This window comes from Scophthalmus maximus, chromosome 7 (assembly GCF_022379125.1).
Source record: "Scophthalmus maximus strain ysfricsl-2021 chromosome 7, ASM2237912v1, whole genome shotgun sequence".
NCBI classification, from domain to species: Eukaryota; Metazoa; Chordata; class Actinopteri; order Pleuronectiformes; family Scophthalmidae; genus Scophthalmus; species Scophthalmus maximus.
Window position 1 is genome coordinate 5,503,455 of NC_061521.1, and position 19,405 is coordinate 5,522,859.

General features: G+C 39.6%; 1 protein-coding gene across 1 annotated transcript in view; it reads left to right on the forward strand.

Annotated features, from left to right (window-relative positions):
• Positions 1-869: 869 nt before the first annotated feature.
• smpd3 (sphingomyelin phosphodiesterase 3) overlaps positions 870-19,405 on the forward strand; it is a 78,900-nt gene continuing 60,364 nt past the window's right edge. The window contains exon 1 of the mRNA XM_035642816.2: positions 870-1,059. The gene's annotated coding sequence lies outside the window, so the exon portion shown is untranslated. The remainder of the gene's footprint in view (positions 1,060-19,405) is intronic.

Genomic DNA, 19,405 nt, shown 5'->3' on the forward strand with positions numbered 1-19,405 from the left:
TGAACATTATTGGTAAGCTGTTTTATGTGAAACTAGCTGATGTGCCCTGAAGACCTAAAACGTGAAAATCATGGCAATCTCAGAGCTACAGTAAAAAGCTCCCTCTTCTCCAGTTCTATAAACCGTGTCCCATTCTGAGGATGTTTGCATCTCTGTTTAGAACAACCTGCAGTTCTTTTCAAAACTGAGTGTTATTGAAGACTCTGTTCGCTCAAGACTGACTGACCCAAACCTGGAAAACCAGCTGCCATCTGACATCAAACACCTGGGCAGCTAGACACTAAAGCCTGGCTCTGAACAACTGTTTCAGCTTTCTCTCCCATTCTGATGTCACAGTTGGACTCTTTTGGGGGTAACCCTGCCAGCAATCTGAGAACCTCCACTTTTTTGGTGAGGGGCATGGCATTGCCTTCACATTTTGAAATTGTTTGACCAATCACAACAGACTGGGCCAGCTGGCAAATCAGAGCAGACTGGGATTATCGTGAGGGGGAGCTAGAATAAATCCAGGCGTTTTAGAAAGAGGGTGAAAATAGGGGGCTGCAGCAATGCAGCAAGCCGTTGCCTGGATTGAAGCATCATGTTAAATTTACTTTAAAAAAAGAAGAAGATTATTATTTTTAATTTATTCTAAATTATAAAAACTGAAACATTGCTGCAAAAGGAAAAAGGCTCATCACCCTTACTCATTAACGATTTACTAACAATGAAGCCCTTAGTCCAATGATGCTGAGTAAGAATGATCAAAAAGTAATCTAATGAAAAATGAATTGCTCTCTCTCAACAGAGGCGGTCGCTAGGGTAGAGGGCGTGGCGTCGTATCTAGGCAGTGACGTCAGGTGGAGCTGTTCAAAGCGGTGTGGTGCTAAAGAGAAACCTCTCTGCTTAACTCAGTCAGACAGCCGCTCGCTCGCTCCCTCGGCTGGTCCGCGGCTATCAGCTGGTCCACCAACGCTGGATTTCGTTTATTAGCGATCAGCACGGGAGGAACCAGAAGAAGAAAACTGCCCGTACCATTTACATATCACATAAAATCCATGTGGGAGCGATTTCAGACAGGTAAGTAGCCTCGTTTCTTTCTGTCTGTCTAATGTGTCGGATCGGAGAGCAGCGGTAATGGATGTTCATATTTGCTGGCTTAGAAACCCTATTAAATCCTAAGTGATCTCCTGCCCAGTGAGATCAGTTCATTAAGGGCTGTGTAACAGCACAGAGAGCCTATAGCCCTGCTGTCTGTATAACCAGCCCGTGTGTGTCCACTGAGGCAAGTCTTTCAGCCGCGCCTAATCTTACGCCGTGCCTGCCCGGGGTAAAACCTTTGACTCATATTTGCATGATCCAATGGTCAGAGATGCTCCCTTTCCCGTTTTCTCTCTCATTTCTTTCTTCCTCTCTCTCTCTCTCTCTCCCTCTCCCTCGCTCTCTCTCTCTAGCTCTGTCCCTCTTTCACACCCGCGCGAACGCGCTCACACATAGACGTACACACGTGCACAGTTTTTTTTGTATGAATCAGAAAAGCCAGCTAATGCAACTGAAGAAAAATACGTGTTAATATTACCAACATTATTGTTATGCCATATTCTTCTATTTGTGTGTGTTCCTCAGATTCTGAGAATTCTAGACTATAACTGTATCCTCAAATGTATTCAGTTGTGTGGTGTCCAGTCTTTCAGTTTGGAATTTTCCAGACAGTGTCACTATCCATATGTGGTCATTTTACTGGTTGGATTAAAGAGAGACATAGTGGGAGTAGCCAGTTAGTGGTCAGGCTGCTGCTGGGTTTCTTGAAAAACACATACAACATCACAGCTTGTGGGAGAAAGTACAGGAGCTGGTGAATCGGCTGCTGCTTTTTTTGTGTTTTTTACTCTACAGTACATTTAGGTGTGGCCTGGTCACCTATCCCTCCTGAGCCACAGCCGCCCAAACCACATACAAACGTGTACAGATACCCTTATTTCCTTGTATCTGGGACATGAATACTCTAGCCTTATCGAGTCACAGCTCCAACTTTTGACTTGTAGTTTCCAGTGTGGGTCAGAATCCAAAGGTCTGCATCCTACATTTCCCATAAAACAAGTCCGAAACTTAGTGTGTCCAAATCATCTGCTTCTTGTTTGTGATGCAGGCTGATCTGAGACAAATGTGACATAATGTGCCAAAACCCCTTCCTTTTTTTCTAAGACATGGTTGTGATACTGAGGCTGAAAGAGTCCATCGTTTGTGAAGGTCAGCATCATGTACAAAGTCTTTTTCAACTTATCTCCCACCAGATGCACAAAGACTCACTGTGGAGTTAGATCTGCTCACATTTAAGAAATGATCTCTGTTTCAGAGTACTGTAATCATGTTCCTTTACCACACCATGTTTGTATGTGCTTCTGTGAGGTTCCTGATACAGTTTCTGGCTTTAGATCAGTCTGCAAGAGGAAGCACAAGGGTTCACAATATGTCTACATCTTGAACCCTAATCTAGAGACAAACCTTTTTAGTCTGGCTTTCATGATGTCTCCCTGTTTGATTATTTAAAGTTTCCCCTTCTGTTTCATTCTTTGATGAGCGACATTTTTTCAAGTGAGTTTCAGATCTATTATTTTGTGAAATAACAAGCCTGGGGTCTTTATTAAACCTGTGGCTGCTTAGAGCTTTTAGTGAACCTACAGTAAAGGTTTTCATTCAAGTTCAGATTGTGTTGATCACAACACTGTGTGACTGGCACTGAGTGTGGATTGATGGCTGGCCTCTGTTGGTGTCTTTTCATTTTTCCCTGCAAACCAATTACTTTTCCTCAAACCCCCCATAGCCAGTGGCCTCTGAAAAGATCAATCCCTAAACCACCTCTCTAGCCACATCCACCAAAGTGGCTCCTGGGTGTCCAGCCAACTTGCTTTCTGGTCATGACAGCTCAGGCAGGTGGTTGAGTCGAGCTGGCAGGTTAATAGGGAAGGCTGGGGTGGGGGAATAAGGGAGTTGGTTGGAGATCCTGGAGTCCAGTGACACTTGATAGTGCAGGATCTGGTTTCTCTACCTATGTGCAAGCAGGATAAACATCAGTGAAATTCGTTAATACCTAATTGTGTAGAGCGTTGGATGAGATGCAGTAATTGAGGTTCATACCAGTATGAATGCTTGTTTGTGGAGACCGACAACAAGAGGATTCTGTGAGTATGCATGTTCTCCCCTATGTGTGTTAGGGGAGCATTCTACAGCTTGGACTGTAGAATGGACCGCATTCTACAGTCCAAGCACATAGCCTGCGGGTGTGAATGTGAGCGTGAATTTTTGTTTGTCTCTTTATGTTGGCTCTGTGAAGAACGGGCACCTCGTCCAGGGTGTACCCTGCTTCTTGCCCAATGTCAGCTAGGATTGGCTCCATCATCCTCAAAGGATAAGCGGTGTAGCTAAAAGATGCATTGACATTCTTTGTCCCTGTTGATTTTCACAAAAATGTCAGAGCTCAGAGACCACCACATAATCATTCAACAGAGCCTTCACCTGGACTTTTGTAACCTCCAGCAAGGAGGTTATGTAGGTTTATTTGTTTTTTGTTGGCTTGTTTGTCTGTTTGTTTGCCTGTTCGCTTGCTTTCTAGTCTCTCATACAAGACGCCTGATCAAAAGTAACCACACACAGGTAATTCAGACTGCAGCAAATCCATCTTGTTTTTCAAATCTTGTTAAAGCTGAAATCTGTATCTCTCATCTTGTTGTAGTCCTGTGCAGCAGTGGAGTGGAATCATCAGTCATACCAGGGAGCTTATGCTGTCAATTTAAGACTGTGAAATGCCTACCATGTCTGACCCTGTAATTATAACAATAGTATAGTATATCACTGAATAATAATAATAACAACAACAGCAACAACACAGTGTTTATTATAAAACAGTATAAGGAGGTACAAGAAAAGGTCAGAAGCTGAACTCCTACACACTGACTTATTTACTGTTCACGAGTCAATAAGTCTGATTTGCCACTTTGTTTAACTTCATTCATTAAGCCTGACATTGCGTTATTTTCATTATTTGATTTCTTGCTGACTTTTCGTTTTGCTGTGTCACTGTTTTCAGCTGACACATAAGCTGTCTTAACATTTTCTTGGAGCAGAAAACATAACAAGTGTCACACTGCCCAGAGAAACATTAAATTGAGTCTTATAATTTCTGTAAGTCATCTTACAACAACTTGCGCTGCTCCATCAGCTCCAGCTCCATCGCCTGTACAGTTGTCATATTTCTGGACAATTTTGTATTGTTATTTTGTGTGTTTTTATTTATGTTGCTCTGACAGCCATGTAGAGAGATCTGGACGGTTTCTGGTTTCTAACTGAGGGAAACACCAAAGGACACAACTTCAGATGATTATGAGTGTTGAGCTGCCTTTATTCTGCAGACATCACTACCAAGAAAGATGCACACAGCAAGATGTGGTGCACTTTTCATTTTACATATTCATGCAGTTACATGGAAATCTTGCAAAAGCAGATGTGATCACAAAAGATGTAGTATGTGAAAGCATCTACTCCATTAGTAAATGAGGATGACTTGTGTTTGATATTTGTAGGGCTATGCTGTTACATGACATAAACTATTTATCATCAACAAATGTCAATGAAAAATGTTTATTTCAGAGAATAGAAAATGTCGGACAATCTTTATATACAGTCTGTGGTTTGGACAGTGGACTTTGATTTTTCCTGTAGACCCAGCTCTGGGTCCAGAGCAGGAGGCACGCACACAGTCACAAAAATGTACAAACCAAGACACACATTCCCATATGCAACCAAAAATGTATGGTGAAACCACTGTAAATGCTTAATATCCATTACTGACAGGCTGCAATAACTGATCTGTTTCCATCAAATAAAACAGAGTGAAGGTGAGCAGATCAAACAGACAGCCACTCAATGAAAGCCTCTCAGATTAACTAATTCATAGGATTGTCACCCTGATCCTTTGTGTTTTGTTCAGACGGCCTACTTAAGACCACATCTGGTCGGCATGTTGTTGTGCACTGCATAAGAAGTCAGTTAATCTGTCTAAAATGAAGGGTTCTTAAAGTCTCTTTGATTAGGACAGATGTCCTAAATAAAGCTGCTTTAACTAAACATTTGCTTGGAAGGATAGTGCTACAGAAATTTTTATTTCAAATCACTATAACAGCTTATTTCTATGTTGAGTCTCTGTGTCACAGATGTCTCTTGACCTACAGAGTCTCTCTACCCCAGTAAACACATTGAATGTGTCCAGATTGTAGCCTTTTTTTAAAAAGTAGAATCATTTATTATCCCTAACAAGGAGACCAAAGCTAGAAAACACAGACGATATTCAACACTACACACAAAGAAAATTTTGCACACATGAAGTAGCAATTACACAGACTGACTCATACATATACTCTTTCCTTTAGCAGCAGTTTTGAGAAGGTTGGACACAGAATAGGCAGCAGTGATGATCCAGCCAGAACTACATCAACATAATAACAGCAATCATGGAGACCAGGCAAGTGTAGGGCAGCCACTAATCCAGAGCAGCACCGACTCACTTGGATTGTTCTGTTGCCATCTTTCACTCTGCGCCAAACATACATGTAGTGGAACAAGCTGTCCTTCTACAGCACCATCAACTCCCGCCAGTGACATTTTCCCTTCCATCCTTTTGGTGGTCATCCAGAACTGGGCCATCATCCTGGGCCCTCAATATAGCCAGTACTACAGTATCAATATTAGGCAGGTTTACACCAAGTGGCAACCCACCATGACATCACCCATTGGTTGGTGAACTGCTGCTTTAGAGCCTTGTATTACGCATTTTCGACCAGCTCCATGTTGTTGTGTTTTTACCTGGACGTAGAATTGGGGGTGGGTCTGACTGAGAGCTCGTCCACTGCGTGCCCAACTACACCTGCCACCATTCACCGATTGGACGGACAAGCTGTCAATCACGATGTATCCATGCAATTGTGCTTTATCTTCTTTTTTCTTTAAATGAGACCACAAAAACTAATATCATGCAGACTTAGAACAGAGTTTGAGATCATAAACTCCTCAGGAAAATGTTTACTGACCGTATATATATCAAGTTAGAAGTAGAGTCATTTTCTCATAGACTCCTGTAGAAACAGACTTCGTTTTTGCAACCAGTGGAGTCACCCTCTGCTGGTGATTCCAGAGAATACAGGCTTCAGGTACTTCCACATTTGCTTAATTTCCAGAACCAGTGACTTCGTCCTTGTTTATACACAGTCTATGTTTTAGAAAAAATGTAATGCCTGGTATTAATGTTCTTTTAAAACACAATCAAACATTTGTATTGATGTAACTTCTCCCTCAGCTTTGAGCCTCAATCTCCCCACTGCATAATTTAAAAAACTGAGGTAGGGCTAGATGTGAGAGTGACAGACTAGAATTTATCTGTAAACACTATTTCCCCAGTCTCATAATTCATCTGCTCGCAGTTGATTAGAGGGTTTTCATTTTAATATAAACTGTTGACTGAATTGGCCTTGAAAGGTCCAAGATGGTTTGAAACACTTCTGGTGTAATGAACAATGTTCAACCTATGAAGTGTAATTTTTTTATAAATTTGGTAAGATATATTTAATAGATAGAGACATTCAATACCACAAACAATGTGTTTCATCACGGTACAGTAATCATTTAGTTTACAACTCAAAAAAAAATGTAAGTGTGTGGTAATTCTTTAAATGAAGTCAAAAGGAGTTTGGTCGTGACCATGATTTACTGCGTGGAACATAAAAAAATTCTGTGCTGGTGGAAAACTATGTGATGGTGATTCTATGGCTGAATCCAGTTATTATTTAAATTCTGCAATTTTCTTTTCTGAAATTGTAAGTAGCCAGCTAGCTTCAATATTTACCATCACTTTTAAAACTCACTAATTAACTATATTGCACCTCATTTGCTTTATTAATGCATTTATCAATGTAAAAGAAAAAAACAGAGCAACAGAACGTGATGTACAGTCTGCAGTGTGGTCTGAAAGCAGAACCCATGTGGTCACTGACTATGTGGCAAATCACTCTAGCCAGAAATACTACACAGAAAGATAAACAGTTGTTTGTTAAAAATAGCTCCATCACATACGTCCACAAATTCCTTGTGATTCCAGTCTTAATGCTTAGCAAGGCTAAACAAGTCCACATAGATATGGGACTGATATTTATATTCACATGTCACTCTTGGAGAAGACAGTAAATATAATTAGTAATCAAAATGTTGAGCTATTAACTAAGGTAAACCATATCTGTAGCTTTCCTGCAACCATTATTTCTGGATTTCTATGCCAAAAAAAGTATATGACTATGACATATCACTTGTATTGAGCTTTTAATATAAACAGCCCAAATTTTCTTGATACTTTATAAATGTTGCTGCTTCTGTCTTCAAGGTCTCATGCATGAAAACCCCTCTGATACCTGTTTGTGCTGTGTGTAGGACACTTGAGTTTAGAAATCATAGGGCTAGAATACTACTTGATGTGCTGTTAGGTGATGTGATTAAACACACAAATGTAAGAATATTCAACATATAAGCACACAAGAGAAATAACGAGGCTCCAACATTAAATATACAAAATACCACCTGATGCATATAATGATTAGTACTTTGGGCTATGAGAGCTCTGGGGCCACAGGGAATTCGACCACTCTGCCCATTTGTTTTTAAATGATTTGTCTTCCAAATCGGGTACATTCAAGTAAAGCTGTTTGCAGTGATGTAGAATCAACCCAGCCCATCACATAAATCTATCTCAATACAAATAAATAAATAAATAATTCTGGGACAAAGTATGAGGTAAACCGACTTAACAAGATGGATCAGGGTCAGGGATGGCACCCACCCTTAGTGAGTACAGCTATTTTTTACCAGGCAGCATATATATATATATATATACATACATGTATATATAGAGTTTATGATTACAGTACGTGACTTCTTTAGCCCTAATTAGACCCTGTAGAGCTGATTATAGACCAGACCATGTATCAACATCCACTTACAAATTTACCAATCTTCTCTCTTTCATTTCCACTTAGACTGTAGGGGCTTCACCTCCCTTTCATCCTGCCTCCATGTGGGCACAAGTCCTTTACATCTCTCTCTCTCTCCCTCTCTCTCCCCCATCAGTCATGTATGTCTGCCATCCCCCTGTCTTTTCTGTATCCTCAATCTGTCTATCTTTTCTTCTAAATCCATGTTGGCAGGTCCATGTGCCAGCACGGCAGTATGGGAGGATGTCTGCTAAACTGGATTGCTTTCAGTTTTACATTGTCCAAAGAATAGCTGCTGAATGCTAAGAGATGGATACAGCTTGACACCCTGTTCTCATGAGATGTTATTTTTCTGTTGCATCCATCATCATCAAAATGTAGTGCTTTGTGTTAAACTGAAGTTCTTATGAAAAATTGCATTTTGTGTTACATAATTTAATGAACATTCTGCTTATGAGCACTGGCTACTTAGAAAACCTGGATGTTTTTCTTTATTATTTATCATTTATTGGCACACCTATTGTGTTTGGAGACATTAAGCAAATGGCTGAAGGTAGCTGAGTTTGTCAGGCCTGTTAAGATGGAAATGCAATTGATGTATGACTTCATCATTCCAGTTATAAAACATTTATCAGAGCCAGTGATATTTTCACAGCAGAGCAACAATAGCAAGGTCAAGAACACAAATCCCATATGCCATCTTTGTTACAGATTTCAGAAAACAGCTCCATTTAACAAACTTTTCTCGGCCAAGCCTCCATCCATCTCATAGTAAACTCATCGAATGAACAGGTTAAGTTTTTTCTATTTACGTTGTTCTAAAATCTTATTCCAGCCTTGACCAAGGTTTTGTAAGTTCATGAGAGCAAGCCAGTTGCACATTTGTTAACAAACAAAATACAGACCACCCCCTAAAGCTGCATCAATCATTTTTGGACAACTTAGTAGCAGTACTCCACAACATGGTAAAAAAAAATCACATGGCTGAGACGTTAGCTTACAGTCGCTTTACACTTCCATTAACATTCATATTCAGTCATGTTTGGGACCACTTGATGGTTGTTAGTCCAATATTCTCACTCCTTTTAGCATTGTTTTTGTTTTCCACCGCCTCTCAGAACCAGTCGAATCCCTTTATTTATTATTGCAAAAAAATCCCATATCTGATACATCTCATCTTGTTTTTCACTTATTTGAGGCTCTCTCATCTTTTGCTCCTGTTACAGAAAAAAACCCATAATTCTCCAAATGTAATGATGTAAAAATCACACTGATAAGGGAAAACTCAAAGCATTTTAAACAACGGCACTCTACTTCTATTTCGTGAATGGCTCCACATAGAAGTTGCTTTTTTATTCCATAATACTCCACTTTCTGTAGTGGAGAGTTCATCATCACGTCAGTTTTAGAGCCAAGGCGGCAGCACCATCAATGGAAGTGTGGAGTTACAATAACAAGCTCAGAAGAATGGAAGGCAGATCACACCTATATCATATCAAGGTGGTGTGACTATGTCTTTCAAAGGCCGGTTTTTGGAACTGAAGACCATATTAATTTGGAATGACTTGCCCTCCCATATATAAAGTAAACATGTGTGTGTCCTTCCTCAGGCATGTTGTGTTGTAATACCGTGCCATGCTGTTCCTGAACATCATTCATAATATATTGCTGGAGGTTAAGTCCCGTAAACCGGTTTGGATATTTAGGGGGTAGCCTCAACCCTAAACCAATACCACTAACCCTCTTGTGATTTTAGACTGAAGATTAATGAGCCTCACATCTGCAAACATGACAGCTCTCATCTCTGATTTATTGCAGAGAAGAGATGGAGCTTCTCCACCGCAGGCAACTTTTAGGCCAACATCCCAAAATTTTTGCCACATTCTCACAGAAGATGTGTGTACGTCATAAATCAGCAGTGACTCTTCTGCACTGCTGATGGAGGCATACTGATAAAATCGCAGACAGACACATGATTCAAATACAAGAGAGACCCAATGTGATTGTTTGTATAAAAACGACACCTGTTGAGTTTTAAATAATCTTTACTGAGGATAGAATATGCCTGTTGATGACAGTTGATACCATCACAGCAATGTCATTAACCAGACTTATCCTGAAGGTCTCAGTTTTGGAGGCACAACACTTGTACAAGCACTGGTAAGGAAGTGTATGAATGTTATTCCGGGAGCCAGAAAATTGGTAAAGCATTATAATGATTAATGTTAAGTTTGAGGGGAGGGGTTTGCATTTTTTAGTTTGGTTTGTAATTTTCTAATCTATGTATTTTTTTCTTTGAATGATTTTCATGCCTGTCGTGGGTCATAAAATGTGTTATGCCATATTCAGAGGACAACAAGCAAAATTGAAGTGTAATTGTTTTGAAACCAAAAACACAGGGTATACTGTTGTAAAAGGAGAAAAAAAACCCGTTACTTTACTAACATGAAATGGACATGAACATAAATAAATCTTTAAAAAAAATAAGTTTCTGAAAAACCCAAGTGCCCAACTGAACTTCTTTAAAGAGACTTAGTTACAGTTTCTTATCTTATCCACTGGGTAACTAGTTCATGTTCACTAATGTAAACTGAAGGGCCTGAGATTATAGGAACTCAAATTGGGTTTTTTCTGCGGGTGGATTTGGAAAGGGAACCGTTCTTCTTTTTAATCCATCTGAACGAGATGGTCTGAACGATATTTACTCTGGATCATACTCATTTTGTTAAAGTGTGCACATCTCACTAAAGCTACATTTAGAGTGGACAGATGTGCAGTGGCGGGGGTGCATGCTTCGGTACGGGGGGTAGTTTCCCGCCTCCTGCTGTTGGCAGGTCAGTGTGAACAGACTGTGTGAACATGGAGAGATTATGTTTTCACTGCTGGTCCTGTCTTTACCTCTGGTGAAAGGACGCAGATAGCAGGATTTGGGTTTGGTTGAGTTAATCTTCCACTCTGAGGTTTAAATTTGGAAACTGTGTGTGTGTGTGTGTGTGTGTGTGTGTGTGTGTGTGTGTGTGTGTGTGTGTGTTTGTTTTAACAGACTGAATCATAAACATGCACATCATTCAGTCTATTAACCATATTGAGTGATATTCCTTTATAGTTTTTATGTATTCCATGAACTTCAACAGTTCTGTGTCTGTGGTCTGCACATGTTGGCCGCAGATGTAGTTGTGCTGCCATTCTGTCTGCCCCAGAGGTGTCCTCCCTTAATCTACTTCTTGTGTGAGGTCTGAAAGAGGTGCTTTGGGTGGAGTCATGTGTGTGTGTGTGTGTGTGTGTGTGTGTGTGTGTGTGTGTGTGTGTGTGTGTGTGTATGTTGTGTTAAACCACATCTGACGCACACACATCTGGCTTAAGTAACTCAAGGAGAACCAGCCACACACTGATAACAAGAGGAGAAAATTAACACTTACAAGGACATGTGAGGACTGCATGGAGCTACACAAGCAGGCTGTGATTACATGCATGGACTACAGGCCATGTTCTGACCTCGATAAATGTGTAAGTGTGGGAGGTTTAGAGACGGTGAGATAGGAGGAAAGGCAACATTGTGCGGTAATTAGAAAGGTTCTGATGTTAAAGATGGCGACGAGGCAGCATGCGCTGCAGCTCTGCTGCATGTTAACCTGATTTTCAACTTCCTCATTCTCTTTCTATTCTCAACCTCCTGTGTGGTAAATTCTAAGTGTATTTTATGGCTGAGCAGATGCAGCTTGTGCAGCACTGATTAGGCTAAGTAACCATTGGGTGGATTCAGAAAATCTTTCCTAATGTCTTTTCCTACACAGTAAAGAGAATCCGACTCCACTTACACTATACTACATAATTATGCAACGTTATTGACGAGGGTTGGCCACGGCGGAACTACACATTTCCGAAGATGGACTACAAAAGGCGCATATTATGTAGTCTATTTCTCCTCTACTTTCGCATTTTTCCTAAGCATTTAAAGAATTCGAACATCTCTTTTCATGGCTGCTGTTGAAATACCGGGGACTGGAACCACACCGGGTGTTGATTTGCTACCACTCTCCTCCTGATCAGTCTGTCAGGTGTTGGGTTGGGGCTTCTCTGAAGCTCTCTGTGACCTTAGGCTACGAACATACTACTACAGTACATCTTAGTTTTGAAACTCATCACTGTTGATAAATTTAAACCTGCTATCCAGAATAGGATGTTTTCAAGTGCCTAAAACTGAGATTTTTGGAAATGCTGCTGGTTTATACTGGTAAAAATTATAAATATAATAATATATAATATATAAAATTATACTGGGTTTTTTTGCATGACTGGGCATAGGGATGGCTGTTTTACCATTTCCTTTTACAGATTGAGTGATGAACTACTCAGGGAGATTGGTTTATTATGACTTATTCTATTCTCAGGAGGAGCATACAGTATAGGAAAACATTTTGTCAGGAATGGAGCAGCTTGTAGGGTGTGTGACTGAACGAATGGGGGAGTGAGCGGCGGGGGCGAGTATAGCAAGGTCTGGAGAGAACGGAATTGTGAATGTGCAGTGCCATTTCAGTCTGTCTTAATATAAGAAATGCCGCAGAGCTCAAGTTAAAAGAGAAGTCTGTGTGTGTCCTTTGTCATGCTGCTGAGGAAAATAAAGGGGTTGGTCCTGAAATGAGACACCCCTTCTGTGCTCGAGAAAGTGAAACTTATCCCTTGCTTCCCGACTACGGTCTTGAAGCCAAGCAGGAAAAGATCAACCCCAGTGTAGTGACGCTCCAACAGTAAAATGGAAATGCTCTGTCAACATTTAATAATCCGCAATGATCTATCAGTTGTGGGTCTGGGTCAAGATAGTACAGCATCTGGGTCCTGACCTGGACACCGGTCGTAGGCAGTAGCTCGAGTTAACGCGCCTTCAATCGACATCTGACCTAACTTTGGGTTTACTATTTCACCAACGTTACTTGATGTTGTGGAAGCCAATCTTAATCTCAACATTCTTCGTGTTCCATGACATGCTTTCGGTTTAAGTGGTGGAGCGAATTGTTTGTGTTGCCTCCTCCGGCAATAACTTTAGCAGTAAATAGTTATTTTGTCCCCTTTAGACTTTTAAAAACAAAATCCTACAAACTACAGAAACCCTTCCTCTCTTTGGCATAATTTCTTCGTCATCATGGTCTCTTAAACTTTCTGAAACTTCTTTTTCCAACCTGTCTATCATGGTTTCTGCCCAAGAGCTTAAGAATGCCTTGCAGCACTGAAAAGGGTCCTCCCTCGAAGAGGGTCAGAGTGCTCTTTGCCACATTCCAAACATCAGCACCGGTGTTACGGGATAGGAAAAATTCATATCATACGGAAAATAAACACTGATATTCAGCATGAACCCGTATACCGCCCAGCCCTAATTGAGACATTTGGAAACGATGTTGCATTCATCTGCATTTACTTCCTTCTTATCAGTCACGACCAGCGGTGAAGGCAGTAATGTTGTAAACAATTCCTTTCAGTCACGGTTCCACCTCGTTGTCAGTCCAAGAAAAGAAAACCCTGCTTTTTCTTTTCAGAATTTCTGTTTTTAGTTTTATAAAGCTGTTGCAAAAAGAAAACATACTAGTATGGATATAGCCTAAGTGACTTCTGTCGACCAAGAAGTTTGTGTGTTAAAGCTTAAACACAACTCTTAAAGCTGCATAAATCAATACAGTATATACACTCCATTGACAACCAACTCATGGGTACAGTGGAACATGTAGCAGCTGAGAAGACAGAATATTTTTTATATTTTTCTCACAAGTTGGTAACCCAAAACTAGCTAAAATGAGTGGGAATATTGGACTTGAATGAATGCTAATGTTGCTCCATATCAGCTAAATGTGTAAAAAGGCAACTGCTAACAAGTTCTATAAAATTAACACCTTCATGAAGTGATGATATCTTAATGTTTTATTCGTAGCTTCTCCCAAGTGATGCTGCCCCAAAATCAGCAGATATAGGTTAAATGCCACCCATATTTAGCACTACATGTGCAGGTATCGAAAAAATGGTTGCATTACAGTACATTATATCAGACAAGTACCAAATTGCTCAAACATTGCAAACAAAATTATAGCTATTGAATAGTTATAATAACAAGGAGAAGTTCAGGGCAAAAGACCATTTAAATAATCATCCATTTACAATATTTCAACTTGCAAGCAGTTGGGGAGCTACTGTTCCAGAGCTTTATAATGCTAAGTGATTAGAAAAATGAGCTGCCCGTGCTCGCTGCCTCTCATTCTCTGTCAGCTGAAACAAGCCGCTGATATCACATGTGTTAACAGTCATGGGGGAACAAGATAAATACAGGGCACCTTGCAGTAAATCACAGGCAGAACTAACGGGATTATATGTTACATAAACTCCGACATTGACAGCCTTTCATCCAAACCAGTAAACCAAATTCACCACAACCAAAACCTATGCTACGAGCTGCACTGCAGACAGGGAGCACTGCTCATGCAAAAATTAACTTTATTTGACACTGAAATGCATTTCAAGTTAAAACAAGCACTTGTTAAAAAAAACTATTTTATTACAGGGTTGTAATAATAAATATTTATTTGCATAACATTAGCAATTTTAAAAAATGTTTCAAAACTTCTTCTGAAGAAAAACAGCCTTCAGCCAGACTTTTTCTACAGATGTTAAGGGGGTTGTAAGAGGAAAGGCTTTTAGGGATGGTTACTTTTACTTTTAAAATGTATGTAAATACACGCCCTACAATTTGCAAGATACCACACTAGTTTAATTAAAGTGGGTAACATTTTAAATCAGTGTTTCCCATACATTGACTAGACTGTCAATTTGTTGTTGATTTGTTGTGCCATAGACTCATAACAAAAATATTTTTACACTTCTCATAGCAACAAAAGATCTCTAAGGTGCATTCATGTCGAACGCGACACAAATTATTAGTGCGATTAGATTACATACAAAGTCAATGCAAAGACACGACTGGACACAAATTTTTGTTTAGCACCGTTGCTTCAGCAGAGCAGCTTTCAGTCTCTCTTGCTCTGTCACTCAGCAGCGCACTGCTCCTCATGTTGTACGTCAATCATGTACACGCGTGGATAACAGACTGAGGTAGAAGGTGGTAGAGTGCCCCGATGTGTTCTTATTAATGTTTCTAGTGTAGTGATTGTTCTCAACATGTATGTTTAGCCAAGTTGTTGCTGGTTGCACATTTCTTTTTGAAACTGCAAAAAGTGACCTGGAGTAGCCTTATTAAGCCACGGTTACTGACGCCGCACTACTACACAAACATCTGGTTATAATTTTATACAAATTGCTACTTTTACTAAAAGTTCCTGCAGTAATAAGAATCAAGTTCACTATTCATGTTCATTGTTCAGATAATTGTTCTGTGCTGTTATTGGTTTTATGCAAATAATGATATTTTCAAAAGGAGCTACTTTGACCCCTTTTTTTTGTAATCACCATTCATATCCACACAACCTGTGTTTATAATTACATTCTTTACTATGGCACACACTTGTTTACAAGAGCATAAAGTCCTTCATAGATCTAGCTTCCTTTATTACTGTCAAAGTTCACCAGATTGCGGAAAATGGTGCATTTACAGTTCCATAGAACTTTTTTCCCACTGTGTTGCCTTGTGACTAATCTTCCTAAAATAAGAGTGCACCCGAAAAGGCTATTTTGATCTCCTCTGTTTTCCCACAGCATCAAATGGGTAAGAAACAGGAAAACCAATAACATAAGTCTGTAACGCTGCATAGAACAGAAAGCTAGTCAGCATTCCAAAAGGCTGGTTATTTAAATGTTCTTAATTTCATAGTCTGGAAATGTATTGGTGATTTTAAGGCAAATGTTTTTACCTACCACCTTAACATCTCAGTAATTTCAGCTGAAAGCAAAGTTTAAAGAGCATTCCAACATTCATGATTCAAGATCAATTTACAAGGTCTACAGGGAAATTTGTAAGAAATATGAATAAAGTACATACAAATTAAACAGCTTTATTTATAGCTGAAAAGACAGCTAAAAAGACAGAATACAGCCTCTATGCTCTGCGGAGTGCAACATGCAAAGTAGATAATCTTTAAATCTAAAATCAATTCAGAAAGCAACCTTTCTGTATCTAGAGGCAATAGATAAAGATCACTTCAATAGTGTCTTTACTTGTAATGCATAATATTCATAAACACTGCATCATGCTAAAATGTCCCAGAGCCTTTCAACACTCTGAATACTGAGAACTGAAGAATCAGATGAACCTCCTAAAATATAACCAACCACCAATCTTCAACTTATCTAGCCTCTACCCTGTAATATCCAGTACTCACCTCCAGGCCTCAGTATGACATTAGGTCAAGGCTTGAATCTGGAGCTGTTTGGTGAGTCATGCTGTAATTTGAAATACAGTACACTGTAAATTGTTCTGTGCTTGCCAAAATTTAAAATCTAAGATTTGGAAATGTGAGATAATTATCCCAATTTTTTCAAAGTTATTTACTTACTTTCTATCTTTGAATTCATGGCATATTCTTGAATTGATAGTGAACATGTCTGTATGTTGCCCATGGGTTTAAAGTGGACCAGAGTGATCCTGAACACCTTGTTTTAATAAATTAATAAATATTACTTTCACTTGGGCATTTAAGCTGGATGGCCAACCTCCAAAGTACTTCCATTCCACCGTTATTAAGGCCACTGTGTTCCAGGAAACCCTCAAAACTATGGTTTTATACTCTGTCCTGATCTATTCTGCACCACATTTTTTATCACTGAGTTCCTTGAACGCCTTGGTTTGGTATTTGTCCTGACATGTAGTGTGGATTGTGGGACCGAGGGGTCTGAATACTTTCTGAGGCCTCTGTAAATCACTTCATATGGAGTATTGGGCCAAATTTCAGATATACTTGAAGACTATCTTAGATCTGGGGGAGTAGCCAGCTGGTAGAAACCTCGAGGCACACCCTTGTTTAATAAGCTCCAACTCGAGTCTCTTTCAAATATGAATTGAAATGTATGCTGTGCTCTTGTGGGAGTGTGATTGGTTGATTGATTGATTGCCTGATTCATTGTTGTTGTTTGTTTGTTAGGGCATCTGGCAACTTATTACTGTATAATGTAAATGCACAACAACTTTACTTATGGTCTACTATGGTCTTTGTCTATTTGTATTTCATTTTGATGTACCTCCACCCAGAAGATGTGTTTTTTCACAGGCAACCATTTTTTTGCCAGTTTGGCTTTGGTAAATATACATTTTCCCATCACTTTCTGAAAAACCTGAAAAGGAACTCCCATATGGTTCTGTTTCCATTCACAAGTTCACATTCACAACCTGCTGTGGAATTGGAAAAACCACCTGGTTGTCAGTATAAATTCCCCACTATATTTTTTAACTGTGGCAGAACTGATTTATAGTGTTTTCATTTGACATAAAAAAAATGCAACATGATGGTTGCTCTCTCTATTTTCTGGCTGTTTGGGTAAGAGGTCAACCATAATTAAAGTCCTGCTTCATCAGAAACATCAAGCCAGTTGTAAAATTGTTAAAAAGCAGCTTGTGAATGTCAGTGTGTGGCAGCTATTTCCATGGTTCGACTCAGAGTGAAATTGTTTTTGTGTTATTGTGTTTTGACAGTGGATCAGCATGCAGCTGTTAGCTGTAACAAATGTAGAGCAAATCAATGCTGAACAATCTATACTGCTCTGTCTGCAGCCAGGCCACAAATGACGGTGTGTGTGTGTGTGTGTGTGTGTGTGTGTGTGTGTGTGTGTGTGTCTGTGTTTGTGTGTGTGTGTGTGTGTGCATTTGTGTGTGTGTGTGTACAGACTGTAAGGCTGACATGGGGACAGGAGAAAAAGGTCAGAGGTCAACAGGGCAGAGAGACAGAGATTGAAAATGAGAATTAAGAGGGAGGAGGGGTATAAGAGAAATAAGGGGCGAGACAGAAAAAGAGATTATAATATATGTAGAGGCCCATGATTGTGGTTGTTTCTGCACATATTTGTCCAACAGCTGGCCAACACCGTTGCATTACAATTGAGCTTGCAGAATAGGCCTATTGATCGTTGTGCCTGCAGGTCACTGCACTTTTCTTTCGAGGTTATTTGTGTCCCTGCTGAGATAAATGTTATCTAGCAGTGAGTGAACTGCGCCTCCAACACAGAGCAGATGAGAGATTGGAAGCAGCGCGACTGGCAATGATCAATAATAATTATGATCAATTAAAATGATAGAGTTCATTTTCATGTATCATATGATAAGTCAATAATCTTATTATTGTGACAGGCCTAATCAAGATCGCATTTATGTTGCAATATGAAGAGGGAGCCAGGAGACAATTTCTTCTACAGATTTCCTTATGTAAAACAAAATGAAAAATGAAATTAAAGTAAGAAATGCAAGATGAACAATCCTATCTTCACTGTACATATACAGTAGCCTAACAGTAGTTTTTAAAAGCAGATAGTCATAGATCATTGTATGATTAATAAATTGGTGAAAAGGTTGTAAATTACATGAAATATGATTGGCTCCTGGCAGTATATCAGAGCTCCTGTATTCCAGACATCAATGACAGGGACAGTCCTTTATTCAAAGGTGATGAACGTAGTGAATGGTCATGATTGTGATACCTCTTAACACGCCCACTTATAATATAGATTAATATGTTTATTCTGATCCCACCCTCTTTCCAAGCATGCCCCCAGTGCACAGGGCAGGGTGTATTGGACAGCTTCACAAAAAATATTGACCCACTGAATGAGTTTATTTGTCTTTTGTTTTTATGGCTATAACTAATGATGTGGCAAATCAGCTACTGCTTTATATAGCATGTTGTTAGGTTTGAATGAGCAGGATATAAGAGCAAGGCAGGTAGCGAGGATAGGTGAATTTGATAATCAAAAAGGCAGGCCTACAGTCAAAGTAGAATGAGCAGAATGATTGGTAGGTAAACTAAAAGCCCAAAATTCCAAATGTAAAAAAAACAACACAGGGGAAGAACAAGACCAGAAACAAAAGGAACCCGGAGATGAAAATGGGGAACGTGAACAGCAGAGATGAAAAGGAGCGCACAACAGATGAACTGACAAAGACAAAGGGAGGAGACAGGGACAAAGACAGTGGTTCTGTCCAAAATCACCCACTCATTCAATACCCCCTACTCAGTGTCTAGAGAATTAATGTACTTAATAGTGAACTCATCAGCAAAATAAAAAAAACTCTTTTGGATACTACTTGGATTGCACTGGTAATATGTCTTGTCAGAGTAGTATGACGTAACAAAAACGCTGGTCGTTGGACAATCCCATAATGTAATTTAAATATGTTTATTTTACACTTTGTATTAATACTCTTAGGTAAAAAGTTTGAATTGCCTTGTTTGAATGATTTGCAAATGTTTGTTTTG